Raw genomic sequence first — 7,500 nt, forward strand, 5'->3', positions numbered from 1 at the left:
GGTCCCGGCCATATCATCCAGTGGCTTTTTTTTATTTACTATGAATATTACCAGCAAAGTAACTCCCCTGATTTCATTAACACAAAACAACAAAGCCGCGATCGTCTAGTAATGAGGACGCTGCGTTGTGGCCGCAGTAACCCAGGTTCGAATCCTGGTCCCGGCAATGTCATCCAATGATTTTTTTATTATTTGCCATGAATATTACCAGCAAACTAACTCCCCCGATTTCCTTTACATCAATACAGCAAGCTGCGATCGTCTAGTGGTTAGGACACTGCGTTGTGGCCGCAGTAACCCAGGTTCAAATCCTGTGGCCTGTTTCTCAAAAGTCCCGAAAGTTTTGGGGCCTATTTCGGGTGCCACAACTCTCTTTATATCTTCGCAACGCCGAGGTTCCAAGCCATCAAACTTCGCAATCCTCTTCCTTTTTCTTACATTAAAAACATGTTAAAGAATTAGCTTTTCAAAATAAGCAGATTGCAGTTTGACGACTGGCTTTTCGGGCCCGAAAAGTTCTCGGGACTTTCAATATTTTGGCAGTCCAGGCCAAAATCTTGAATTCAGGATTTTGGAAACTTAACTCTAACTCTACGACATAACTCTATGAAAATAACTCCAAGAATAGCTGTCCCCGATTTGGGTAATGCCATCTGCTATTTTAGAACGCAGCGCAAAGTTATGGACGTTGATTTACGTTGGTTAAACGGTTCAGCGTTTTCACTCGTAAACGACGCGAGTGTATTTCGTGATTCATGAAGACGAGCGTTGGTTTGAAAGCACTTGCGAAGTCGAGTGCAATTCGAGAACTTGTTATTTCAAAAGGTATTTCTTAAATTATAAAATATTTATTTATTTGTTTGGATATGGATATTTCAGTTATTTTCAGTTTGTGTCAATTGACACCTCACGGGTTTTTTTTCCTGGAAACACCAAAAAAGAACGAATGATTTATACACCTGATGGGAATTGTCCCTGGATCCATCCAAAAGAACGAATGATTTTTACACCTGACGGGATTTTCCCCTAGATCCATCCAAAAGAACGAATGATTTATACACCTGATGGGATTTTTTTTCTGGATCCATCCAAAAGAGCGAATGATCTATACACCTGATGGGCTTTTTTTCCTGGAACCATTCAGAAAAACGAATGATTATACTCCTTCAGTACACCCTGAATCAATAGCAATGCAATCTCACTTGGGCCTCCATGCTTTTCTGGGTCAATCTGCCCCTTTTTTAGCTTCCTAATCCCCATTTCGTAGTGGTATTTTTCTGCATTGGGCATTTTCCCTGTCATGCTGGTTCCCAGATCGACTCCTTCTTATGTCTCGTGCCCAGGCCATGTGTGCAGTTTGGGTCACATTTGAATTCTTTTGTCGTAAGCACAGCTGACGTTTGCTGGAGACTTTGCAAATTAATATTTGGAGAGAAGGGAAATTTGTGCCAGCTTTTTCTTCCATGTAAGTAACCAGGTATCCATTTTTCTTTGTTTTGAACTATAATTTTGTTTCAGTAATCATATTATACATCTGGTAAGTGTGTCCTTGGTTAATGTTATCAGTCCCAGTTTTGCTTGATTGGTTTTGCAGTTTTTGTCGTGTTAGTCTGTCCATGGTTTTGGTGTTGTTTTCTCCTGGTTTTCCGTTTGTTCCTTTCTTGACTCGGCACAAGGGGGTTGGGTAGAGGTCCAGCGCTGGACTAGAAACCCCCTTGCTTGGTTGCGCTCTACCCCTGAAGATTCGCAGCCATTTACGAGCCTAATGGTGTCGCAGTCAGCTTTTCTTTCCCCTTGAGTTGTTTAGATTTGCTCATTTAATACACCTGTGTTTCATTTTGCATGGGATTTCTTTGGGTTTTGGAACTGCCCTTTCCTGTTTTTTAAGAACGAAGGCTTTGTGTAGGGATTGTTTCTTATTTATTATTCTTATTTTTTAAGAACGAATAATTTTCATGTTCAAATGTTTGTTTATCCCGCTTACTTGATTTAGTTTCTTATACATGTACTATCTGGCTGTTTCTGAAATTAAAGTTTTTGTTTTCACACAGAGTTTGTTTTGTTTTGCTAACTCCACTGTGAGGTTGAGAGTTTGCTTTGTGAATTTCTCTTCCTCATTTCACAGACTAAATTTTGGTTATGATTTTCCCTCAACTCACCATCCACACACACAGTATTTTCCCCACACCTACCCACTTTACTAGAGATTATTATTTCAGTTAGTGGAGAGAAACCCCTTCTTGTAGGGGGATTCTTGCTGCAGCACCATAATCATGCCACAAAGGTTGCTAGTCTACGTATACTGCGGTTTTTGTTTTTTTTTTACTTTATACAACTAAAAAAAATAAGTCGATGAAGCCGATGACCGATGACTGATTATTCGAAATTAAGGTGCTTTTTACTGCCCTTTCCGCCTCCAAAACAAACTGAGTCGGTGACCCCCTCCAATTCTTACTCCATTTGGAAGAAGTAACTCATACGTTAACTCCAGGCATAGTTAGTGGAGGGGGACTGGTTGGGAAGCCCGGCGAACATCAGAGGCAGAGGTTATTGTTTGATTTTATAAAAATCACGTGACAATGACCATGCAATACCTTTTTCAAAATGGCGTCGGAGATCACTTGAAGTTGTTGTCGAGTCACGAGAGTATCTACAATAGGTTATCTTTCTTTCAAAATAGTTTAAATCGTTATCAAACTAGTTGCTTGTGTATGCAATATACCAGGTGACAATTTTGCCGTATTCGGTTGCGGATCATGCCGAAATTCCAAAGGAATCGGGATATGGAAGCTCCCAGTTTTGAGAAACGACGCATATAAACAGTAGCGACAACAGTGGCTGAATGACCTGACAAAAGCACGAGAAGTGGATAAAGACTTCCAAAGGTTAATCGACAATTCCCCCTCCACTAACTATGCTCTAGGTGAGAAATTAAAAAAAGTTCCACTATGGAAAAATCTTATCGTGAATGTTTTAAAGCAAATATGGTGGTAGGAGATGTAGACGCCTTTTAAGAGTCAATTGGCTGTTGTAAAGAAGAAATTAAAAGAAAGCGTTTCAAGTTAAAGGTGGTCAAACACCGTTTTCGGTCTTGAAATATATATATCGCTTTATACTTACCACAAAAGACTCCAACAACAGCGCAAAGAAATCGACTATTTTGTTCTAGGTAATTTTGCTTGCAATGTCGTGACGCATGCATCATTTCCGTTGAAGCCAATTAAAATCACACCACTAAGTTACATATCTCAAGGGAGAATGTTGAAGTCAATGAAATCGTAGAACACAGTGACCGTCCTATAGTCTACTATGGGAATTCAATTTCTAACTGCGAGGATCGACCGACTTTATAACTGAGCAAGGGGTAGCCCAGTAAAAAAGAGCGACAGGTCTTCTAGTACCACATAGCTCCCGCACGCATTTTGTGAAGACCCCTACCCATATATCACATGTATCATACATCTATACATGGGTTCTTGGTTTGCAGTTAGATATTTCAGCTGTCACTAAAACTAATAGTTCGGGAATATAGCCTGTGATCTCAGGCATAGAGTTGATTTTATAAATTGCTTATTTTAATATTTAACGAGTTGGCCAGCTAACATAAGTTTTTTCCTTTAACATTTTCTGGCTGACGGGCAGAAGAAAAAAAGGCCTCTGCAGTTCAACGCGCAGCAGGATGAAAAACGAAAGAATAGCTGTCCCCGATGTGGGTAATGCCATCTGCTATTTTAGAACGCAGCGCAAAGTTATGGACGTTGATTTACGTTGGTTAAACGGTTCAGCGTTTTCACTCGTAAACGACGCGAGTGTATTTCGTGATTCATGAAGACGAGCGGTGGTTTGAAAGCACTTGCGAAGTCGAGTGCAATTCGAAAACTTTCAAAACAGGACGAGTGACCATAAAATTAATCACTAAAAGCACGAGCAAATTCACATGATTTTTTAAATTTCTTATATAATCAAAAACATTACTCCATTGCTGTGTTTTCATAGCAACTTCCTTTGCACAGCCCATTTATGCATTCGTCATTAACCAATCAGAAACGTGATATTTTGTTGAATATACAACAAAACGAGGTTACCAACTGAAGAATTTACTTGTGAATTACACGCGGCTATGAAAAAATGGCGGCGTGATACTTCATTACTATCTGAATATTTTGAATCTCCCTGGCCTTACAACCACCTCGGACTAGTGGAGTTCAGATGAACTAGCACTCTGGCCCTTTTTAATTTTGACAAAAGACAGGAATAGGAAAGATGTTAATTGTCACCTAGCACCTTGTGGAAAATGATAATGTCGAAGATGGGATTCTGTCACACGCCTCTGTCCCAGCTTTTGTAGCCTATCAGAGCACGCTCACACAAAAGCTAAGGTTTGAACGCTTTCATTTTTAACTTGAAATGAAGAGAACTGAATGACACTTGCAGACCACATTTAAATAACCTCTTTTTTACACGTTATCTAAAGACATCTAAATATACACAGCTGCATTAAGACTCCATAACTTGGTTAACTGATTCAAACACTGAACATTCCCCAAGATTTGTCAGAATGGCAGTGTTTTCTTCCTACCATAACTCTAAGTCAGCTTTTAATGTCACATTATGGACTCTGCAAGAGATGATCGTGGTTGCGGGGATTATTCAAAATGCACTCATTTTATTCATTGTACTCAAGAATAAGACTATGCACACAACAACCAACTACCTCCTTGCGAACCTGGCAGCGGCAGATTTGGTATCTTTAATCTTCTGTCCGATCGGCATGGCTTTAGATATTACGGACAATCACATCGGTGGGATGGTCGGACAAGTCATTTGTAAAGCGTTCACTGGGAATTTCCTTCCCAAACTGGCAAAATGTGCAGGGTTTACATCCTTAATTTTCCTAGCTACTGATCGATATAATGTCATCGCCACTCCCTTTATAATTCGCTATAGACTCACGAAAAACAACATTGGTTTCGCTATAGGCCTAACATGGGCCTTGGCAGTGACTTTCTGTCTGCCATTTGTTATTTGGAGCGACTTCAACGAAAAAACAAAACGCTGTCTCGATCCCTGGTCGATTGAAAAAGGAGCGTCAATGAAGATTTACATCATGGCGATTAATATAGTGTTTCTTGGCGGTGCTTGCCTATTGATGTTCTGCTATGTGCAGATTTTAAGAGGAATCTTCATTACAAGAACGATTTGTTCAGGAAACGTAGCTTGCGGTGACCATGCACAGTTAGCGGCAAAGAAAAAATTAGCGCAAACTTCGTTAGTGGTTAGTGTCAGCTTCTGCACCTGTTATAGTCCATCCTTGTTTTTTCAATTGTATTTGGCACATACAGCCCCTGAAACAGTGAACCAAAATTATGAAACAATGTACGTTGTTCATAGCCTGGCGAGCTTAATTTTGCTTCTTGGTTCGTGTTTGAATCCGTTATTATACGCATTTCAAAGCTCCAATTATCGAGGAAATTTGAAAGGTATTTTCAGGAAGAAAACGAGAAGGTGCACTGTGGGACCAGCGACGGTTGGCTGAGAATTTATTAAAAATGCCAGCATGAAGTGCAATAGAAGACAGCTGCCCGGTATTTTTCCCGGCGGTAACACGCTGTTGAGAATGTTCCGTCTTTCTTCGATTCTTAAGTTTTTCATTTAGATAATGAACGTATTAAAATTGCAAGGAGCGATCGCAGAAGTACACGTCAATAGCTTATTGTTGGCTCAAGAAAAGCGTATTATCGGAAAACAGGAACATTATCCACATTATGACAACACCTGCTGTTCCGGTAGTCAAAGTTCGTAACAGCATGCCAGCCATTAATTTTGTGTTAATATTGGCAGTGAAACTGAATCGAAAGTAAAGCCTCAAATAACACAAAAACAGCCTGAGAGTTCGAAAATCGACAGAGGTGGGGCCTGATGTGAAATGAAACGAAACAACCAAGCCTAACATGAATAACGGCGGCTATTTATCCTCCAGGGGGGAAAAAAGGGAAAGGCTCGAGTTTGAGGATTTATCTAAGCTAAAAGATATCCAATCAATCAATCAATCAATCAATAATCTTTATTTATACACGATAAATATTTAAAGCGATGCTTCGCTTGTGGGGTCGTGTCTAAATAATTAAGTGAGATAACTTAATGACTTAGAAAATAAATAGCATATATACACCAGCTAAAATCATATAGCTACTTACTACTACAAGTCTAAAACGATAAAAGCTCAAAATTCTAAAATACAAGGTGTTACTCAGGTATCAACTGGTTATTAACACTAATTATACTTAAAATCCAATACACCTTCAGTGAGATAAAAAGTCACAATGTACTCCTGGTCCTCTTGGACAACAAATATTCACGTCAACTTTATTTATAAGCCTGTATGCAGCGAGTGTAGTGAAGTTGGGCATACAAGAAAGCACTGCCCTAAGATTGAATGCCGTATTTGCAAGCGCAAGGGCCATATGTCGTACGTGTGTGATCGAAACGATAAGCAAGAAAACAATGAACAAGAATCTAATGAAGTTCCTGCGGAAGATGTGTCTACGTCGGTTAAAGAGATCGTTGCTGAGCCTGAGGCTGATCCCAAAACAAGTGAGAAGCCCGTGGATATATCGACTGGAAATGTTAATACGGAAATGTCAATGGATATTCAAGAGGATCATCAAGGTAAGAAACGCTCATGCCCAACTGAATCGGACTCGGATAGCAAAATACCAATCCGTCGCTCTAAATACCATCCCATTCCAAATGTTGAGATTGCCAGGCAAAGAGACAAAAGCACTGCAAAAAAACAATCGGCGGCTTCCTAACATCGTACACAATGCAGGTTTTTCACTTCTCGTTTTTCTTTCTGATGGCAACTTTTGTAAGCTTAAATGCAAGGGGCCTAAGGTCCTCTGATAGTTGGCAGTCTGCTTTTAATATTTTCCAAAGAGCTCGTTTTGACATTATTTGTTTGCAAGAGACTCACTCGACTGCAGATATTGAAATGCAAATTAAGCGTGATTGGAATGGAGAGATCTTTGCAAGCCATGGAACAAATTTATCTAGAGGTGTGGCGGTGCTGATTAGTTCGCGCCTTGACTACAATGTTAGGCAAATTCGTAGTTACAGTGATGGACGTGTTGTGAATATTTTACTGGACGTAGAGGATGAAACGATCAACCTTGTAAATGTTTATGCGCCTTCGTCCGACTTCCAGAGACGAATTTTCTTTTCGGATTTGGAGGGCTTCTTGTCCAATGTTTACGCTAACATTATCGGGGGGGACTTCAATTGTATAGCGGATCCCACTTGGACAAGCTGGGTGGAAACCCAAACGCTAGACGGTCTGCCGTTTTTGTTTTGACTGCTTTGAATTCGCAGCATAACCTAATCGATATTTGGCGGGTTCGTCATAAGGACGAACGGAGTTTTACCTGGACTGGTCGGAATCCTAATGATAATTCTCTCGTGCGCACCCGAATTGATAAATTCTTTATCAGCCGCTCTATTTCT

The sequence above is a fragment of the Montipora capricornis genome, chromosome 3 (genome assembly GCF_036669925.1).
Source record: "Montipora capricornis isolate CH-2021 chromosome 3, ASM3666992v2, whole genome shotgun sequence".
NCBI lineage: Eukaryota > Metazoa > Cnidaria > Anthozoa > Scleractinia > Acroporidae > Montipora > Montipora capricornis.